At 43.5% G+C, this 22,202-nt stretch overlaps 1 protein-coding gene across 3 annotated transcripts in view; it reads left to right on the forward strand.

Moving 5' to 3' along the window:
• Window positions 1–22,202, forward strand: part of fcho2 (FCH and mu domain containing endocytic adaptor 2) — an 89,460-nt gene that overhangs the window by 3,263 nt on the left and 63,995 nt on the right. The gene's annotated exons all lie outside the window — the stretch shown is intronic.

The raw sequence follows: 22,202 nt of genomic DNA on the forward strand, positions 1-22,202 counted from the left end.
GTGGTAAAAGAACACTCCGTGATCTCCTCTCATCAGTAACTCAATGGAGAAGAGGAGAGCCAAGAACACTCCTGATCCCTCAATCTGCCCTTTGTGCCCCGCGAGCGAGCAGCCACAAGAGGAGCCAGTGATGGCTGTGATCAGCTGTGCCGTCAGCATGCAGGGCACACTCGGCATCTGGAGATGCAGCCAATCATTCACATTTACAGACACGGAGACAGACACAAACACTCAGTAGGCTGTTAGCGAAGACTTCTCTTGACGTATTTCCACTTCTTCCCTCGGTCATAGAAAATCCTGGGAAAGTGATGGAATTTCAAAATCTCGTTTTCCAAGCCTGGAAAGTCATGGAATCAACCCTTTTCACGGGGGACATTTTGTGTCGAAAAGGCAGAATAAACACAGGTGCAGGCAAAACATTAATGAGGATTTCCAAATTCCAATCATGGAAGTTGGAAACCCTCATTTAGTGTTTTGCTTGCACCTGTGTTTACCCTGCCTTTTCGACACAAAATGGCCCCCCGTGAAAAGGGTCTATTACTAAAATCCTTGAAAGTTTTGGGAAAAGTCATGGAATTTTGTTGTGTGTAATGAAGTTAATTGTTACAGTAATTTCCGCGCATAACCTTCCACCTAATGTAACATAATGTAACATAACCTTCCACCAAATGTAACATAATGTAACATAACCTTCCACCAAATGTAACATAATGACAAGTGTATTTTCTGTAGCTGGTGACGTAGGCTAAATTCCTATATAGAGAGGTGTGAATATAGAGAGGTGTGTCCTGACTCCTGTCCTATTTCTCCAGTGTAATCATCATTTCTGGTATTGATTCAGAGTCACTGCCTCACATACATGGAAGCTCTATTATGGATCCTTGAAAAGTCTTGCACAAGTTTTGCAATTTTACCTGTGAAAATGTGTGGGAACCCTCAACATGGACATACGCATTCTCTCCATCTCCCACGCTCTCAATATCTCTCCCTCCCTCCCTCCCTCTCTCCCTCCCTCTATCTCTCTGCCTCTCTCTCTGCCTCTCGCTCTCTCTCCCTCCCTCTCTCTCTCTGCCTCCCTCTCTCTCTGCCTCGCTCTCTCCCTCCCTCTCTCTCTCTCCCTCCCTCTCTCTCTCTGCCTCTCTCTCTCCCTCTCTCTCTCTCTCTCCCCCTCTCTCTCTCTCTGCCTCCCTCTCTCTCTCTCTCTGCCTCCCTCTCTCTCTCTCTCTCTCTCTCTGCCTACCTCTCTCTCTCTCTCTCTCTGCCTCTCTCTCTCTGCCTCCCTCTCTCTCTCTCTCTCTCTCTGCCTCCCTCTCTCTCTCTCCCTCCCTCTCTCTCTCTGCCTCTCTCTCTCCCTCCCTCTCTCTCTCCCTCCCTCTCTCTCTCCCTCCCTCTCTCTCTCTCCCCCTCTCTCTCTCTCTCTGCCTCCCTCTCTCTCTCTCTCTCTGCCTCCCTCTCTCTCTCTCTCTCTCTCTGCCTCCCTCTCTCTCTCCCTCTCTCTCTCTCTCTCTGCCTCCCTCTCTCTCTCTCTCTCTCTCTGCCTCCCTCTCTCTCTCTCTCTCTTTCTCTCTCTCTGCCTCTCTCTCTCTCTCTCTCTCTGCCTCCCTCTCTCTCTCTCTCTCTCTGCCTCCCTCTCTCTCTCTCCCTCTCTCTCTCTCTCTCTCTCTCTCTCTGCCTCCCTCTCTCTCTCTCTCTCTCTCTCTCTCTGCCCCCCCCCCCCTCTCTCTCTCTCTCTCTCTCTCTCTGCCTCCCTCTCTCTCTCTCTCTCTCTCTGCCTCCCTCTCTCTCTCTCTCTCTCTCTCCCTCTCTCTCTGCCTCCCTCTCTCTCTCCCTCTCTTTCTCTCTCTCTCTGTAGTATTTCTGAGACATTTTTCTTGCCGCTCTTCCTTGGACGTGACCATGCTGTGACTGATGTGGAGGCATCTCTCCTCAGCTGAATAAACAAGTGCTTTAAGGCAGTGCTTCTCAAACGTCCCCTAAACTAAAGTTCCCCTAAACTGACACAAATTGGACCACAGACCCCCATCTGATAAGATGTTGCCCCAGGGTCCCCCATCTGATAAGATTTGAGCGTTTGTGATGACCCTCCCACTCTCCTGGCCCTGTCATACATTAACCCATTGATACCTGATGCAGCATTTGCGTGTATATCCCTCATTTGTGTGCGTATCCCTTTAAGACCGCGAACCGCATTAACGCGGTTTGCGGTCTTAAAGGGATACACACACAAATGCTGCATCAGGTATCAATGGGTTAACAGGAGCCTGGTGTTGGGTTGTTTAAGCGGATTGGGTGCACCTGGGCCCGGTGTACCCATGAGACCTTCAGACCAGACCTTCAGACCATCCAGACTCTCTCCCTCCTCCTCACCAATGCACCTTTTGTACTGTTCTTTTCTTGAGTGTAGTTTGTGCTTAATACATTATTGGTTCAGCTTTTACTTTGTCGTATGACTCCCCTCATTTGTCACTTCCTTGAGCCCGGTTGTATTAACATACGTCTGAGGGGGTCGAAACAATAACGTAGTAACTCAAACCAAGGGGAAATGACTAGACAACACAAACTAAGAAATGAACAGAACAAAAGGTGCATCTGTGAGGAAGGGGAGAGACTCAATGGTGTGAACAGAACGACCCCAACACCCTGCAAGACAGAGTCAGGGGGCAATCAGCCCAAAAGCGTTTTTGGAGCTGCCAGCGTCTTTCTGTAATTCATTCTCTATGTAAGGACGCGCTAAACGTGCTCCTCTTTTAATGAACACACTAGGGCTGTCAATCTCCCTCTATAATCAAATTCGAATTTCAGTGCTTTATACATTTTAATATTCGAATTATATTCGAATATTTTAATTCATTTTTAATTGAATTAAAAAAAAAAAAATTTTTTTTTTTTGGTCTGAGTGAATTGTTGTCTTCTCTTATGTTATGTTCTGATTCTAAATATAGCTGAATCTTTGGGTTTGACCAAGTAAAACTTTTTCTAAGCATTTTACCAAATGTAGATGGAAAAGTGAATGGTGGATGAATATTCAAAATAATATTAGGCTTATCACAAATAGTCCAGCAATGATGTTTATTTAAGAAAACATGTTCCTTGTACATTCATTGCATTAGAAAATAGGTCAGATAACCAGAGCTTAGTTAATATTCATCAGTGATGTATTGGTGCTGTCTGAAATGCTAAAATAAAATAATTGATAATAAAAAAAGACACAGCCTTTGTTTGAGCTCCTTATCAATAAACAAATAAGTAAACTTTGCCAAAACAACAATGAGCCATGAACAAAAAAAAATCAGTCACGTATTGCACTTAAGAGCTACAGGTTTACATTCAGTATAGCAGCTTCAACAGTCAACTTCATTTAACAATGAATGAACATACATTTTAAGAGCTACAGGTAGGTTTACATCAGTATAGCAGCTTCAACAGTCAACTTCAGTTAACACTCTTTTCTTCAAGTATGTTGTCAGAACTTGTCACTGTTCTAGTGTTCTAAAAAAAAAAAAAAAAAAAAAAATTTTTTTTTTATTAAAATAAAAAAAATATTCGTTTAAAAAAAATAATAATAATCGAATTTCGTTCATAATTATTAAATTCGAATAATATTCGAATATCAAAATTCGTTTCAACAGCCCTAGAACACACCTGGCGTTTAGTGCTGGTGGCGTCTGTTGTTTTTGGAGGAGCGCTGTGGGCGTTTTAAAGCTGAAAAAAGTTGAACATTAGAGGAAAAGTGCCCTGCTCGTCTTTTTCACTCCACCTACCTTTTCTCCTCCCGAGGGATTTTCAACCTCCGCTGCTGCCAGAATTGGCAATAATCTGGCTTTCGTGTTGACAGTGAACAACATCAAACAGACAAAACCAGCTGGCTACCGTCCTTGTGGTCGTTGTGTTCTGATCTGTACTGCACGCGACTACAGGGGAAAACAAACGGAGCCCCAAAAAAAAACGCTCTCCGTGCGCTGTGTTTTGTGCACAATGGAAGCGCTCTCAACATGATTTTCATAGCGTTCTGACTGAAAAAAGCGCTTTTGGTGTGAATGTCCCCTCAGGCGAGTGGGAGGGTCATCACACCCATGACCAAAATAGTCATACATTCTGATATTGTGTTACTTATGGATGGAATTATAGCAAAAATCAATGATTGCCCTTTTTACTGGGGAACCCCGTCAAGGACCCCACCTTTGAGACCCACTGCTTTAGGGAACCAGGAGCCAGACGAGGAAGCGCAGTGTCGTTTCCTCTGTCACGGTTGCATCACTTGATGGCTCACTGCAACATTTCCCAAATCTGTGCGCCTCAAATTGGCCATTTCCTCTTTTTCCTTTAAATATGCAAACGTGGGCGGGGCCTCAGTGGCTGGTCGATGGCAGTTCTCATAGGATATGGGCGGGGCCTGCCTGCTGTGTTCTGACAGTGTTGCACCGACATGACTCAGTCAGTGGATTAGTGTGTGGAGGTTAATAACAGCACTAGTAGGCAATAGTACGTGTCAGACTAACAGGCTATTGTGAAGGAATCTATAATGTGCTCGTGTTAACTTGGACGTGGAGTCAGTTAGCCCGCAGCATCATCTCATGGGAAAGTAAGATGGCACTGCGATAAGCAAACAATGTTGATACAGCCAACAGCCACAGGGCAGCCTTCCTCTCCCTGCTGTCTTGTGTGTGTGTGTGTGTGCGTGTGTGTGTGTGTGTGTGCGTGTGTGTGTGTGTGTGTGTGTGTGTGCGCGGTCTAATAGGTTCTCACACTACAGACTGCGCAATGGGCTTAAACAGTCATGCTTGCACAAGTTATGATTTAGTTATGAATGTGACGTTTCCCAATATGACCGCAGAAAGGGAAAATAGTGTCTTCTTTTCAGTCAGTCGCTCCCTCCCTCTGACCGATCCTCAAGTAACAAGGTCACCAAACAGGCTGTAATCGCTCTATCCATCGGAGTCTTTTAGAAGAGTTCAGCCAGCATGTTGGAAGTAGGACTGGATTTATATCAATATTATATTGATATAATATCGATATCGTGAGACTAATTGTCTTAGATTTTGGATATCGTAATATTGTAGGGGTGTGACGGTTCACAAAATGCACGATTCGTTTAGATATGACACTGGTGTGTCACGGTTCGGTACGTTTTCGATGCAGCAAAAAAGTAGAAATATCAGAGAAAAATGTCATTGGTAAAAAATATAATAATTATTTATTTATTTTACTTACTTAGTAAGTAACTTACTTATTTTATTATTTTCACAGTCTAGTTAAAACATTTGCTTTCAAATTTCTTTTTCTTTTTTTAACACCTTTTGTCTTTTTCGTCTCAGTTTTCATTTTCAATCATATAACTTTGTAGAAGACTTGCACTGTTCGGTTCATTTGGTTTGCAATGCCTAAACCAGGGATGTCAGAGATACGGCCCGCGGGGCAGATCCGGCCCGCGGGCAGGTTTCATCCGGCCCGCGAGATGTTTTGGAATATTAAAAAAAAAAAAAAAAAATGTTTTAATTATTATTATTATTAAATTCGCACCCCATTATCATGAACTATGTGTGGCTAATAAGCAAGCTAAGAGTTCATTCATAAGTTAATTAACCTGCACTACAAGAAAGTATGTCAGTAGGTCATCAGGTGTAAACAAAGCCGCCATGATGCCATGCTGGAATTGAATCGCGCATTCAGCTACCTACCAAAAAACAAAGGAATCAACAAGATGCTGTCGAAAAAGAGAAAGGTTGACACGGAATGCAGGCAGTTTCAAGAGAAATGGAAAGAGCAGTATTTCTTTTGTGAAGTAAATGGGTAAATGAGTCGAATTGATTTGAGTAAAAAAAAAAATCTGGCCCCCGTGAGGTTTCAGTTGAACACATCCGGCCCTCTACCTAATATGAGTCTGACACCCCTGATCTAATATGAGTCTGACACCCCTGGCCTAAACGGTTCGATACAAAGAATACGCATATTGTTACACCCATATAATATTGTGATATGGCATACGTGTCATATTTTCCTGGTTTTATAGATGGTTTTAACTTGACAACATAAACATTCTAAATTGCCCCTGGCTTACTTCAGTGCAGTGATTGCTAATTGACCTTATTGGCTAACCCTGGACGGCACCATATTGTTGACATACCGTCCTGCGCGCACACAGCGCTGCAGCTGACAACTAGTAACAGCCTTATTGTCCTTTCTGTTCCATTACAAAATAGCGATGGTAATGACAGCAATAAAAACCCCACCGTTGTTATTTGTATGCTGCCGTTATAATGCCTGTAATAAATAAACAAAATAACGAGGTGAACAGACTTTGCTGTGAGGAGCTGTCAGAAAGTTTCACCTGTCTCTCCTAACTATCCACACATCTCCTGTGCTGCTGACGTATCCTCAGTCTCGCTCCCTTCACGTCTGTGGACGGTAGAGATAGAAACAAACCACGGGGACTTTATTGCTGTCATTACTACAGCCATGTATAACGCAGGTCACCATCCGAACACAATTGGAACGATACAGGTAACGCTAACAGCGGCTAGCTTCCTATAAACGCTGCTCTCACATAGGCTGTCACTTGAGAGCTGCAGCGCTATGTTGACAATATGGCGGTGGTGGGCGTGCCCGTACATGAGTGATGTCAATCAAATAAGGTCTATCTATACAAGCTGACAGGAAATAAGCTAGGTTTCAATCTGTTCCCATAGCAACACAATTCTGTGAAAACCATCTATAGGCTGCATTACGGTAAAGTGGTGTTGCTTTCTGAATTCACCAGACTGTTTTATTATTCGCCTTGACCCACTTTAGTCATTATATCCACATTACTGATGATTATTCATCAAGAAATCTCACAAATAAATATTTTGTGAAAGAAAGCAGCAATAGTACAGTTTTAAAATTGTTCTATCAGTTGGGAAAAAAATTAAAACTTGATCAAAACACAACAACAACAACAACAAACAGAACCCAACACTACTTGCACAACTCCACTACTTCTAATTGTTCTATTGAATCTAAATTGTTTTAAGGGAAGGAAACCCTGTCTTTGCATTTGATTTTGATCAGATGATAATCATCTTGTTTTAATAAAAGTGCTTGTGACATCTCTTACACTTACAACTGAACACTTTTTATGAGCTGGAAGCCAGACTTATGCAAAGTTAAACAAATAAATACTTGAAATACTTTGTGTGTAATGAATCTATAATCTATGAGAAGTTTCACTTTTTGAAAGGAATTATGGAAAAAAACTAACTTTTCCATGATGTTCAAATTTTTTGTATATATAATCATAAAAATACCGATATATGATTGTTGGTCCCTGGCAGCCCTGTTCTAAGTTTTGCCCTGAAAGATTGAGTTGCCATGAGACTGTTATGACGAGAGCCATGAGAACCAGCACATCTCTGACCATTTTCTCCCGGTATCTAAGGGGAATCAACAATGACGTGCCTCAATGTGGATTTTTGTGATTTTTTCTTCTTCCATTTTTTGTATTGGAACATTAATTATAACCTCCTATATGTGGACTGGATTTAGGTTGGGTTAAATGTGGAAAATGTAAGCTATGAGACAGTGGTGTGTTACAGCATTTATCCAGTTAATAGCCATATTAGACGTTGCATCTCCACCCCAAGGTCTTCTACACTAACTCAGGTTTTGCACCACAGCCAAGCCCAGCGTATGTGTGCTGTTCCACCCACACACACGCCCTGTGTGTGTGTGTGTGTGTGTGTGTGTGTGTGTGTGTGTGTGTGTGTGTGTGTGTGTGTGTGTGTGTGTGTGTGTGTGTGTGTGTGTGTGTGTGTGTGTGTGTGTGTGTGTGTGTGTGTGTGTGTGTGTGTGTGTGTGGGTGTGTTGCTGTTGGTCTGATGCATTGTGACAGCTCAGTGCACCGCTCCCAGACTTCTCCTGGTCACATGACCCGGGGCAGACACTGTGATGTCATCGGGCTGTCTACTCCCTGGGCCCAGAGCCGTGTATATAGAAGAGTCGCGACGACATCTCCATTCACTCCAATGGACCAGGTTTTTACTCTCAAGAGTTCCCGGTAGGGATGTTCATCAATTATCGAAAATCGATAATTGATCGTTAAGGATTGGAATCGATCCTGTGGCATTTGGATAAATTTTTTAATTATAAAAAAAAAAAAAAAAAAAAATTGGACTAGGTTTGGGTGGAATTCGTTCCTCCTCGCCCCACTCCATTGCACAGCCGACTAACGTGAGGTGGAGCTTCATATAGTCTCTAGTTTTCTGGCTGGGCACGGGCCTTTGTGCCAACAAAACTGATTTAAACATGGGATAATTCACACCGGCATGCGCCGGGGACAGCAGTGTTGGAGAGGAGACACATTGAAATAAAGAGTTCATTGAGGAGAACACGTTGTCTTTCGTATTTTCTGCCATAGGCATTCATTTTGTAAAAAAAAAAAAAAATGAAAATATTGAAAATTTTCTAAGTATTAACACGTTGAGTTAACCTGACGCTGCCAGATGGACGGTATAGCTCCACATAGGTTTCACTAAACCAGTCGATCTGGGTTTGAAGTCACCAGACCCGCTGACGGAGGCGGGCACTTTGTCCAAGCTACTTGGCAGGTGATTGGATGACCCATCTGTCTATCACCGCTGGTGGGTGTTAACTTCAACCAATCAGATCGCGGAAGGTGCCTGTGGATGATCTCCGTGGTATTCATTGATTGAGTCCTCGCGGTCGTAAAGTCACCTTCGAAGCATTTAGTTAGATTATAACGAACTAGTTGTGTGGCTTAGCCTTCCCAAATGTTGAGGGTCGTTTTTTAGAATTTAATACATAGAATTGGGAACATTACATTCAATTTCATTCAGACTGCCTGTCACTTCCGCGATGTTGACGAGTGAAAAGAACTACAAAGACCATGTACCCACTACTTGCCCAGACGAGCCTGCCCGCCTACGGCCGCCGCTGATTCGTCGGCCCGGCAATGGCCGGCATGGCTCGACCAATCATCTTAAACTGCCTGTGCGGGTCCAGACCGTCACGGAGAACCAAATGAAATGTGAGTTCACGTGACGGGCGGTTTACCAGGCTAACGTTGAGTGCCATAGCCGAGATATCTCGTCTTACATAATCCAACGCTTGAGTGCCAAAGCCGAGATATCTCGTCTTACATAAACATTTTTTTTTTTTGACGGTGGGACATCAATCAACCCCTTTTACATCTTCGAGTTCACTATTGGAGCAAGAGAATGTGTATAATCTATTTTACCGACCACTAAGTGGCGACAGTGCTCTCCTGACTAGAGGAAGGCAAGCATTTTTTTAACTTGTCACGCCATTCTCACCCCAGCCATTCTCATGAAAATGGATGGGGGAAAACGCTTTCGTTTTCGCGCTGATTGCTGGCGATGCGGGATTGCAAATTTACATAATAGATTACAGGTGGAACACACTTTGAAACACGCAGCATAAATATGACCAGAATCGCAAAAGCTTCTCTCAACCAAAACTCCAAGAAGCGAGCGAGTCCATCCCGACTTCCTCAAACAGCGGCCGCGCAGCCACAGGCACAGGACAGCAGCAAAGCACTGAGACTGGTGACAAGCTTGTGACGGCCGCTGCAGCCAAGAAGAACGCCCACGGAGGGAGGAGTTGAAGCAACTCTCCCTCTCGCTCTCTCCCTCTCTCTCTCTCCTCTCTCTCTCTCTCTCGAGAGAGAGAGAGAGAGAGAGAGGAGAGAGAGAGAGAGGAGAGAGAGAGAGAGAAGAGAGAGAGAGAGAGAGAGAGAGAGAGAGAGAGAGCGCACAGAGTGGGAGACAAGGGCACCCATAATCACAGGCACGTGAGGTGGTTCTAAAAATCCATTTATCTCCAAACTCTCTGAAAATCTCTGAAACCATGCTGTACTCAACGGCTAATATCTACATAACTACTAACTCTGCAAACTAACTCTTTTAGACAGAGAAAGCACACATTCTATTAGTTATTTTTAGATGATTGGTGTTCACGAATTCTTAACAGAAAATAATCCTCGGCTCTTGTAAAATGAGCCAGAATCCTCAAAAAAAAACCTGGCACAACTTACCTACAGGATTGAAAAAATGGCTGGCACTCAATGTGTTAATATGATCGATAATCGATAATTGATCGTTAATTTTCACCAATTATCGATTTTGGAAAATTTTCAAAATGAACATCCCTAGTTCCCGGAAGTAAGGTCCTGGATTCAGCAGCGCTGTCGAGTTGCAGCAAAATGGATCGTTTGTGATGTACTTTGAAAGGGTCCGACGTTTCAAGAATCAAATTGTATATTATCAGCTTTATTTGAGCGAGACTCCTTCCTGGCTATTCATTGGCTACTGAGTCACGCATTGTGGACCTCCACTGCTGACGCCACTCTCTTACTAGATTGCTCTGCCCTGGCCTGTGTGCTCGGGGCTCCCGGCTGCACCAGACCACCACTTACCGTCTGGGGAGGGAGAGGGAGACTTGTTAAGTTTTAATGCTAAATGCCTCAGTGAAAGTGTGCCCTCTCCCCCCCCCCCCCCCACACACACACACACACAGTATTCTTTCACTGAAACAGTCATTCAGAGCCGGTCAACCTGTAAACGAGAGTTCCAGCTTCTCTTACATGTCAGTTAGGCACACTATTGATCCTGCCTGACTGTTGGAGTACATGCACAGACCTCTGCTGGTTGAAATGAGCCAAAATGACCTGAGTCACTAAAGAATACTTGGCCTACTTTGAATTTGCGCTATCATATGATGAATGCACTATACCTCTTAAGGCAATGGCTTTTAACAGACTTGACAATTGTTTTTGTTCGACCCAAAGTGTCAGCAGCATCTCTAAAACCAAAGTTGTTTTGGTCAGTTATGTATTTTTATTTATTTATTTATTTATTTATTTATTTATTTATTTATTTATTTATTTATTTATTTATTTATTTATTTATTTATTTAATATATTTGCATCTGCGACCGAGAGTGCTATTGTGCTATAACTGTCCTCTGCTGCCAGGCACATGTCACATGATCAACAGCAGCACTGCATGTTTGTCTTCCTATCCTTTCAAGTGGCCGGCTGTTTGAGCGTGACGATGCCAGCCATGTGTGACAAATGCCTGTCTGTTTGTTGTACTTGGCAATTACTGTACATTCACTCTTATTCTCACGTGTGCACACTTTAGCATGTTAGCATTTGCGCTAACGCTATTGTAATAACATTACTAATTAGGCTACTAACATTACTAATGTGATTATTAAGACATATTTGGGTGATGTACCCCAGCATGCCAGCTTTCAAACCATGTCAGGTTAAATTTGACTTCAGTCTAGCTAAAAGTAAAGTAAAGTGCAGTGCATTGTTTGGGGGGTAGGAAGTGAAATGCGTCTGCATTTTCTTTTCAAAATCACCCGCCAAATCCCACTTTAACCCCTGTGCACGTGCACACGAATACTTCTGATGCGTAAGGGGGAGAACATTTTGGCAATCTGGCTTTTGGGGGATTTTGCCTGAATTTCTTTGTATGTGGATGGATTATTAATTTGCCGTATGCCCAAATCCACATGCTCCGTTAATGAATTAAAATAAATATATAGAGATTAGGGGAATACATTATCTTAGTGTGTTGACCAGAGTTGTGATGAAAGGGTTGGTTGGTGGGCTCCGCAAGATTTTCAGATTTCAAAGTGGGAACCCCTGATCTCGAGTTAAAGCCGGTTTGTTCAGATCACGTTCACGTAAAGATGTCTCACTCCTTCCTCACTAGTTTTCAGTTAGTCTAACAGGACTTTAGCAGGGCAGGACTACAAACACAAGCCTAAATCGATCTGAAGTTATCCTTTTATTAGTTTACCCAGGATTGCAGAAAGCAACTTGTACAGTCAACCTTTTTGTCCGTTATGGGCTATGGTGATGTAAATGATATGCCCTGAGTCCTGCCTCTAAACCTCTCCATGCAGACAGTTTATCATTCCCCTCTAAAGCCCATGGCACACCAAACGAACATTCTCAAACAAACACAAACAAACAGGAACAAAGACAAATGTTCGTTTGGTGTGCCATAGCTGTCTGTCCTTGTCTGTTCGTGTTTGGCGATGTTCGGCGATGTTCTGTCATGTTTGCCAGGATTCGACTTGTTCAATCCGGCGTTGTTCGCTGTTCGCTGTTGTCTGGTAACTTCCCATGTTTTCAGTCGCGTATCCATGGAAACGGAGCTCACGCATGCGCGCCTAATGCATGCGGTTGTCTGGTCAGTTTGGTCAGAGGCAGAGCCTCCTCTAACTAACGTTACACGCGACGCAGCAAACATACGTTTCTCCGCCAACCATGTGCCATCACACTGGGCATCAACAACACTAGCGGGAGACTTCTCCCATGCACTCCCGCAAATAAGTAATGTTATGCGCAGCAAGGTTACATAATGAGGGAGAGAGAGAACATCCATGACGGCTAACAGCGAGCTATGCTAATAACTAGCTAGCCGTTCAGAAACACATGTAAACAGCCGTGTGATCACTGAGAACATCAGTAAAATAAGGAGAGAGCTGCAGGTGCTTATGCAGAACTAGTGCACGATTAAGTGCACAGTGGGTAATGACCCGCTGTGATGAAGAATATAGCGAGATTAACCAGGTTGATAGCAGAGAAAACACTGTTGCAGCTGCCATCAGCAGGACCTCCATGCTTCAACTAGCGTTGCCTGCGGTTGCCTGTCACATGACGCCTTCATGGTCCCTCGATAAAGTCTGCAGAAAGATGCAGTTACCTTACCTCTCTCTCAAGAAGCGTCACGTGAGTGTGGCGTTTAAGGCCATCTGTCGCTACAAAATAATTAAACTGGGTGTATCATTGTATTACTGACAGATGTATAACTAACTTTGTCAGTCTGAGCCATCTTCTATGTGCTGTAACACAGTGCAGTTTCTATTTTTCTGGTGTTTCTTTTTTACATGTTTGGGACTGTTGTGCTGAATATGTTTGGTCGGTGTGCCATGCTTTCAAACAATCTCCAACATCTGCCAACATTCACAGACAATTGTCTGTTGGTGTTTGTTGGTGTTTGTTTGAGAATGTTTGATTGTTGTGCCATGGCCTTAAGCTTCATAACTGGCCATGGCTTTAGAATGCATCGTTGTGACAAAGTTGGGTGGCAGTTGTTGGCAGTGAGAGGAGAACGGAACTCTATTCTATTTATTTACAAAGCACTACTTTGCAAACTTCCTGCTGTATCTCACGTGTCTTTTTATGAACTGTATACAGATCATTGCCACGCTGTAGGTCCCACATTTGGTCCACGGAAAATAAATCATCACGTTCATATTATAACCTAGCCAATTTGAATAAAGTAGTGATGTTGTCCCTTATGTTGATGTCTTTGTCCAGTTTGTTATATAATCTGTTCAGTGTTTCCCCTACCATTCTACAGGCCTGGTGGGCCCTGTGTGTGTGTGTGTGTGTGTGTGTGTGTGTGTGTGTGTGTGTGTGTGTGTGTGTGTGTGTGTGTGTGTGTGTGTGTGTGTGTGTGTGTGTGTGTGTGTGTGTGTGTGTGTGTGTGTGTGTGTGTTGTGGTTTTTGTGTTTTTTTTTTCCTGCTCTCCCCAAAATTTCAATTAACGTTTATGGCAATTCAAAACAATAAGCATTTTGCTTTTAGGAGCATTGTGCCAGCGTGCAGCGCTGTTCCAAAATGTGTCAACGTGTGTCGTTGCCTGGGAAACGCACATCCCATAATACAACTGTTCGGATCGCATCCCATAATAGTATGATGATACTTGGGATGCCATTGCGAACAGGTTAGCTAAAAGTTTAGCGTCGCTCGCCAGCGAGGGCCCCCACCGTTGCGGTCGGGGTACGTTTCGAAATCCCTCCAGGCCTGAAAAATCTTCTAGGGGAAACACTGCTGTTGTTTACTGTAACTTTACTGTGCTTTTATTGTTTTTATACTGTAATCAGGGCATCGAGAGAGCTTGCTCTCAATGGCCTTCTCTGTTTAAATAAAGGTTATAATAATAAGAATATGAAGTAAATAAGTAATTGAGAGTGCCGTTTGCCTTCGAGCCGGCTGTCCACGTTGAAACTTGGAACTATTTATTTTTCTGGGAGGCGGGGTGGTAAAATGACTACTTCACCAGCCGCGATACACTAACCTCACCCCTCACACCGACCGTACCACTTCTTTAGTGCTGCCTCACCCTGGCTCAGAGGGAGGCTTATACAAGAAATCTAATATCCTCTTTTGTGACATTGTCTTGAACTGCTAGTATTTGACCCCACTTGACATGCTACTAGTTAACCAGGTCAACGTGCACACACACACACACACACACACACGACACGACACGACACAGTAAAAGTCCTAACGTCAGATAGACTGCATGTACAGTATGTATGTGCACATCATGTGCTGCCTGCAGAGGTTTTCATTCATTACTTTGTATTTCAGCAGTATGTTGTATTGAACTTTAACATGGGCCAACCGTTTTTCTTGCTTGGTGATGATGCGTAGTACCACACTCCTCTGGCTATTTGTTGACATATAGTGAAAGGTGCATGAAGTGAGCAGGAGACAGGGCCGTCTACCTCCTGGGTCTGAGTGAGTTAAACCACTGTTCCCTGCAGAAGCATCCAGGCACCTTCAGCCATTACGTCAACCGTCTGGCTTTGGGGCCATTCCTCTTTTCAGTCAAAAGCATGCAATGTAGAAGACCTCATCATTTCCCTCATTCAGCAGCTCATACAGAGTACAGAGAGTACAGAGAGTACAGAGTACAGAGTACAGAGTACAGAGTACAGAGTACACAGAGTACAGAGAGTACAGAGTACAGAGAGTACAGAGAGTACAGAGAGTACAGAGAGTACAGAGAGTACAGAGTACAGAGTACAGAGTACAGAGAGTACAGAGAGTACAGAGTACAGAGTACAGAGAGTACAGAGAGTACAGAGAGTACAGAGTACAGAGAGTACAGAGTACAGAGTACAGAGTACAGAGAGTACAGAGAGTACAGAGTACAGAGTACAGAGAGTACAGAGTACAGTCCAGCAGCCAGAGCTCAACATAATAGACTACTTGCACAATTCCACTATACTTCCTGAAATGAGTAGGGCATCTTGGTTTCCTGTCCTACACGATGAACTGATTCATGTCAGGTGTGCCTGATCACTGTTGTTGTGACTGCAGCAGTCAGGCACACCTGACGTTAATCAGTTCATCCAATAGTGTAGGACAGGAAACCAGATGCCCTACTCATTTCAGGAAGTAGTGGAGTTGTGCAAGTAGTGTTGGGTTCTGTTTGTTGTTGTTGTTGTTGTTGTTGTTGTTGTGTTTTGATCAAGTTTAAATTTTTTCCCCAACTCAATTGTACTGCAGTCACGGTCGTTGCTCCACCCCCACCTGCCGATCTGGGGGCACATGTTTCCTCTGATACATGTGCAGTCGCCAGCCACTTCTTTTCACCTGACAGCAAGGAGTTTCACTGGCAGGACATAGCGCATAGAGACACTGCGGAGCATGTCATCATCATTCAGTGCTGCCCTACATGAATTTATGAAGTCATTCTCATCTGTCTGTGACAAGCATGCGCCTATAACAAAAACTTACTGTCAGATCTGTCAAAGCACCTTGGCTCGATTCTGACCTAAGAAGCTACATGAAAGAAAGAGAGCAACTGAAAAGAACTGCTGTAAATTCAGGGAACTCAGAGGACTGGCTAGCATATCGTTCTTTAAGAAATAAAGTGACCAAATTAAATAAACAAGAAGTAAAACATGATGGTAAAAAACTCTGGAGTACTCTCAATCAAATCATGGGTAAAGATCAAATGGGCAAAACACCATCATTTATTGAGTCGGGCGATGGCTTCATCTGAGCCCATAGAAATGGGCTCCAATTAATAATTGTTTTTGCTTGTGTTTGTTTTATGTATATGTGTGGTTTAGAATTATTTTCAACTAATCAGTTTATTGCATTATTTTTATTACTTTTTTCCACTAACATTGTAGAAGATTGTTTTCTGTCAAACTGAACTTTAGAAAGCTGTTTTTGGGAAGTTTACTTTCTGTGTAATGTTTCTGGTTATTGTTGTATTATTTGATTTCATTATGTATTTTTATTTTTTCAATTTTTTGTTTCTTGAATTTTATGGGGATCTTAAATAAATAAATAAATAAATAAAATTCAGAAACCACGCCCAAAACGGGGGAAAACAGAACCCCCCCCCCCCCCCCCCCTCCAATCCTGGAGTTCTCTCCTATGTCACGTGCATGGTTGCGTGTTGCACCAAAAGATCGTATATACGGAAGATGAACACTCCAACTTACTTCCTTGACAGCTAGATCCACATTTTTCTTCTCGCCAATTCTCAATGGCTTCCTTGTTTTGCTCGGGAGTACAAAAAAACTTTAACTGGTGATTTTTTACATTTGTTGTGTGCGCAGCCCACCACACAACAGCTTTTAGCTATGTTTAATTCAAGGAAAATGACGCTGGTCTATGGGAGTGAACTAACCTCGCGTCACCAGGCTCTTCTCGGCGAGAAAGAGCCTGGCCTCCGTTCACAAGTGATTTTGTCACCCTGCTTGCTTCCGGCCTAGATCCCGCCCTAGACAGGAAGCAACAGCTGAAATAGCTTGTTAACTTGACAATTAGACACAACGAATCAGACAATAAAACGGCAAACAACAAAACAAAAGATGGACGTACCGAACAAAGTTTTTGACGAAGTTCTTGTAGAAACATTGCGGATTCACAATCTCACATATTTTAAGCCAATACAGAAGCTTTACTTTTCAAACAAATGGCTAGTTGATGGAATAGTTATAACGCTAGTTGTCTGTCTGCTGTTATCGATAATGGAGGATCGAGTACAACAGTTGAAGCAGCTCTGCTGCCTGCGCTGCGAAAGACATGGACATTGATCATAAGATTCCACATGGCGAGTACTCCATTGTCTTTGGCTCTCCAGAAACCTTCCTCAGCAGTGACTAGAAATGTGCTAACGCTACTATACAACTTGTGTTGTTGTTCTTTTCAGGCTCTAGCTGACGTAACCTCGCCGCGTCAAGCTAACGGCAACAAAGACGTTTCTTGGCGCACTTATTTCCGGTGTTGCTTCCAGTTCCTTGGTTTACGCCCCATGACAAAAAGCTGGGTGAAAGGTGCCCAGACTAGGAGTGAACGGAGCGACTTCCCCCGTGATGGGCGTGACCTATTTCATGGGGTGTCTCTATTGGAGGATTACGCCATTCCCTCCAGCACCCCTCCTCGTACAAGCACCCCCACCGACTAGAGGAGGTGCTTCGTGCAGCGAGCAGGACTCATACCCCACTGGCTTCCCACCCGCAGACACGGCCAATTTGCCTTTTTCTCTTCCCACCCAATTCACCCATTTTGTGTCTAAAAGGCAGGAAGTAGCACAGGTGCAAGCAGAACATTAATGAGGGTTTCCAACTTCCAATCCATTTGGTGATGCAGTGCCGGGGGCCCTCGTTAATGTTTTGCTTGCACCTGTGTTACTTCCTGCCTTTTCGACCCAAAATGGGTGAAAGGATATTTGTGTCTGTAGGTACGTCTGACCAAGCCGGAAGTCCCGCTACCGGGAATTGAACCTGGGGCTCTCACACACCTTCAGCGCTCCTTTTCCTTATTTGAGCTCTGTCAGTTCATAAGAAGCGCTTTGCCTGTTGCTTTCCGTGCTGTTGCTGCTGCTGCTGCTGCACACAGGCAGTGATTGACATCAGTGTGCAAAACCAGTGGTTCCCAACCACCGGGCCGCGGACCGGTACCGGGCCGCAACGCATTTGGTACCGGGCCGCGATCCCGGTACTTTTTTTTTTTTTTTTTTTTTACAAACATCTTTTTACAAACTACAAACATAAATAAACGTCAACTTGAAACTATGTTTCAACTACCACACAGCCTATAATATTATAGCCTATGTTTATTATTATTATTATTATTATTTTTTTTTTATTCTTATTAAATTTGACAACCGGTCTGCAACTTTTTTTTCCATCTATCTACCGGTCCTTGGCACAAAAAAGGTTGGGAAGTTGAACCCCTGTGCTAAACCACTCAGCATGTTATCTTTCAGCGGGGTGGGGCAGAGAGGCTTACAACACTCTCAATCTGAGTGTAATGAGTGCGTCTGAATTTCACAATGTGTGGTTGGAATATTAATAACCTCGTCCGAGGGCCTCGGTCAATGAGTCTCCATAAGGAGGGCTTTGAGAAGCTGTGTTGGCTCTCTCTGCTGTCACCTCTGTCTGCTGCTGCACCGCAGAGAGGCAGTGGTCCAGTCCTAAACTCACTTCTGGACTCAGTTATAGTTCACTTATGAACCAGTGGGGCATTTTAGGTTTGTTCCAGGCTAACTGTTTATCTTGATCTTGGCCGCTGCTTTGTAAGAGTAGACGACACCACCTTAATTTATTTTCAGAATCAAAATGCTTGTCATTTTGTGCTTAGTAAAACAGTAAAGTGCCAAGTAAAACAACGCCCTGAACGGTTTCCCCTGTTTGTTTGTATTTTACTTTGATATCACATTCCACACGAGCACCTATTTGTTGCACAGAATGGACGTTGTTCCTGTTGCTGCTCAGCTGTTTGGAGCTTTCTCTCCTCCTCCTCACTTCCCTGTTTTGTTGGCTGATTGGCCAGTTGTGATTGTGCCTCTCAGTCTCACCTTGTGTTTCTTGTGCTTTGTCACCCCCCCCACCTGATGGCTCAGTGGTTAGCACTGTTGCCTCACAGCAAGAAGGTCCCGGGTTCCAACCCCGGTCCGTCCCAGGTCCTTTCTGTGTGGAGTTTGCATGTTCGTGTGGGTTTCCTCCCATCATCAAAGACATGTATGTTGGGGTTAATAGTACTAGGGCTGGGTATTGGCCTCACGATACGATACGTATCATGATACATGGGTCACGATACGATTATATCACGATACATTTGCGATACAATACATATTGTGATATATTGCAATACTATTGCACATAATTTACTGAAAATTTTAAAATAGAGCTAAAAATACAACACGCTGTCACTGTGTACCAATCAGGTAGTGTAATAATATGTACATCACTTTATATTGATAACTTAGTGGACACATTTAGTCAAAACTACTGAGTGTTGAGTGTGTTACTGAACGTACTGAAATAAAAAAGTATTCTTATTGTGTCACTGAACACACAGATGTGCAAAAAAATCGATATGGCGATATATCACGATATTTGTCTGAAATATTGATACAGTATTGCTGAAAAAAGTATTGCTATATATTGCCGTATTGATTTTATTGCACAGCCCTAGTAGTTAATACTCCTCTCATCAGTGCTCCTGAGCAAGGCACTGGCAAAAAGAGCTGGAGTTGGTCCCCGGGCGCTGCTCCTATAGTTCTAGGAAGGTTCCTAGTAGAGGATGGGTCAAATGCAGAGGATGAATTTGCTCATGGGGATAAATAAAGGATTTAAAGAAGAGAACAGCCGGTACACTTGAATGTCCTTTCAAAGGTTTAATCCATCATCTGGGCAAAGTCGGCTACAACAGACGTTTCAGCCATACAGGCCTTCTTCAGCGTTGTGAGTCATATTCTGTGCCTTGCAGCTGAGTTTTGTAATGTTTGTTGAGTGTGCTCGCTATTACTGTGGTTAGATGATAAATCAAGGATAACTGAACTTAACTCAACTGATATCTGATGCGTTGGGCGGTTTGTCTGCTTGTTGCCAGCCATACGTTTACAACTGATATCTGATGCGTTGGACGGTTTGTCTGCTTGTTGCCAGCCATACGTTTACAAATGATATCTGCTGCGTTGGGCGGTTTGTCTGCTTGTTGCCAGCCATATGTTTACAACTGATATCTGATGCGTTGGGCGGTTTGTCTGCTTGTTGCCAGCCATACGTTTACAACTGATATCTGATGCGTTGGGCGGTTTGTCTGCTTGTTGCCGGCCATACGTTTATAACTGATATCTGATGCGTTGGGCGGTTTGTCTGCTTGTTGCCGGCCATACGTTTATAACTGATATCTGATGCGTTGGGCGGTTTGTCTGCTTGTTGCCAGCCATACGTTTACAACTGATATCTGATGCGTTGGGCGGTTTGTCTGCTTGTTGCCAGCCATACGTTTACAACTGATATCTGATGCGTTGGGCGGTTTGTCTGCTTGTTGCCAGCCATACGTTTACAACTGATATCTGATGCGTTGGGCGGTTTGTCTGCTTGTTGCCAGCCATACGTTTACAACTGTTAGAACACGGCTCTCTTGAATACTCGATTCTGATTGGTCAATCAACAAGATTCACCGGTCATTATTTCTCGACAACCGACCGCTGCTCTGCCACACCTGGATTAATCAGTTGATAAGAGCCTTTTGTCAGCAAGACACTACTAATTAGGCCAACCAGTTGCAGCTGTGGTGTCTTGTATGCCAATTACGAATGAAACCGCTTTGTCGTTGAAAACGCTATTAAAAAATCTATTTGAATAATTATTTTTGTCAGATTATTGAATGATTTAGTTGTAGGCCGTGTTCTAAGCGGGTTAATGTATAGTGAGCCGGTGATTACTGGAAATAATGACCTTCAGGTGAATGATTAAGCCCTCCGCTGCGCGTCGGGCTCAATATCACCTGTCGGTCATTATTTCGCCAGTAATCACCAGCTCACAATACATTATCCCTTACATTTCTGATGCGTTGGGCGGTTTGTCTGCTTGTTGCCAGCCATACGTTTACAATACTGAAGCAGATGTGTTGTACAGTTGTGTTGCTCAAACAGGATGCACATGTGAGTGGTCTGCTGCTGACTGCAGTAAATGTAGGTCAATACGATATGATGTAGCCCAGACACACATGCTTTTCTTTCTCTCTCGGTCTGTTTGCTCTGTCAATATCGCCTTATTGAAACCAGCTCAGAGCGTCATTGTGCCACACATTTCCTGACCTTTGAACTGTGTGTCTATAATGTGGGGAAACAAGGTTAAAATCCATGTGCCAAAGCTGCACACTATAAAGAGGCACTGATGGTGTGTACACCGACCAAACCGCTGACTCTGGCTTCCTCCAGGAACCAGGAAAGACCTGCGTGGCGGTCACGGGTTGAGGTGAACCCAAGTTGGTACGCAGATCAGACAAAAATGAAGCTGAACTGCTTTTTGCCTATCATGAATCATTGTAGGACAAAGGTGTTTCTTATCAAGGGGGAATTGATTGGACGTTAGATAGATAGGCCGGACCTGTCTGTCACACTGTGCAGCAAAGGCTACTGCTCCACACTTTGATGAGCCGAATGAGTCATGTTAGAACAGTTGGCTAGTAGCACAATTCATTCTGCCACTGGCTGTTATTGTAATCTACACTAATGGAGTCCAGTCCAGCTGTGGTGCTGGTTCTGGTTCATCTGTCTTTTCCCATCCATATTCCAACCTGAAGCAAGCTTAATGCCATGATGTCCATCAGGGAAGTAAAGAAGCGATAAGGAGGCTTTGACCTGAAGCTTTGTCATGAATAACGTGTTAGTCCAACCTTGTCTTTTTCCTTGAAATACGCTATTTGTTTCTCCCAGCTGTGTTGTTGAGCTTGTGTCAGGATAATAGTGAAGGCAAAACATTCTAGCATCTGATGTCTAGCAAATTCAGAAACATGTGAACAAATTCTGCAGGCTTTCTGATTGATTGATTGATTACCGTAATTGATTAATTGATTAATTGATTGATTGATGGCATAGCCTACATCAGTGGGTCATGGGCCTCCTTCCTCATCAGTCCTGCTATTGGGTATTACAAGTAGATCAACTTCATCTGTTATTATATTTTGTAAGAAGCTTAGTAACACACTGCTGCTTCTCTTTGGAGTGAGTTAATTATTTAGCAGTGTCAAATGTATTGTCTGACAGAGAGGCCTTCAGCATTATCTGATTTTATTGAACAAACGTCTTGTGTCACTATCTCTACCTTTAAAGGCCTGCTTGTTATTAATCATCATATATATATGTTAGAGATATATTTGTTTTTTTACCTAAGCAGTAAAGGACTCACCAATACATGTCGATTTCATATGAATTATTAAGTAGTGTCTGCATTTTTTAAAGCAGCCGTGCAACTCGACACCTTTACAGAGTGGCATGGTTACCGCACACAAACAGACAGTTGTCTGGCCATAGACCAGTCTAGCGCCGTACTGAACATATTTCACATCCGCTGCTATACTCAGAAGAAGAACCATGGCCAGGATGACTATGGTG

The sequence above is a fragment of the Poromitra crassiceps genome (assembly GCF_964638095.1).
Source record: "Poromitra crassiceps genome assembly, chromosome: 8".
NCBI lineage: Eukaryota > Metazoa > Chordata > Actinopteri > Beryciformes > Melamphaidae > Poromitra > Poromitra crassiceps.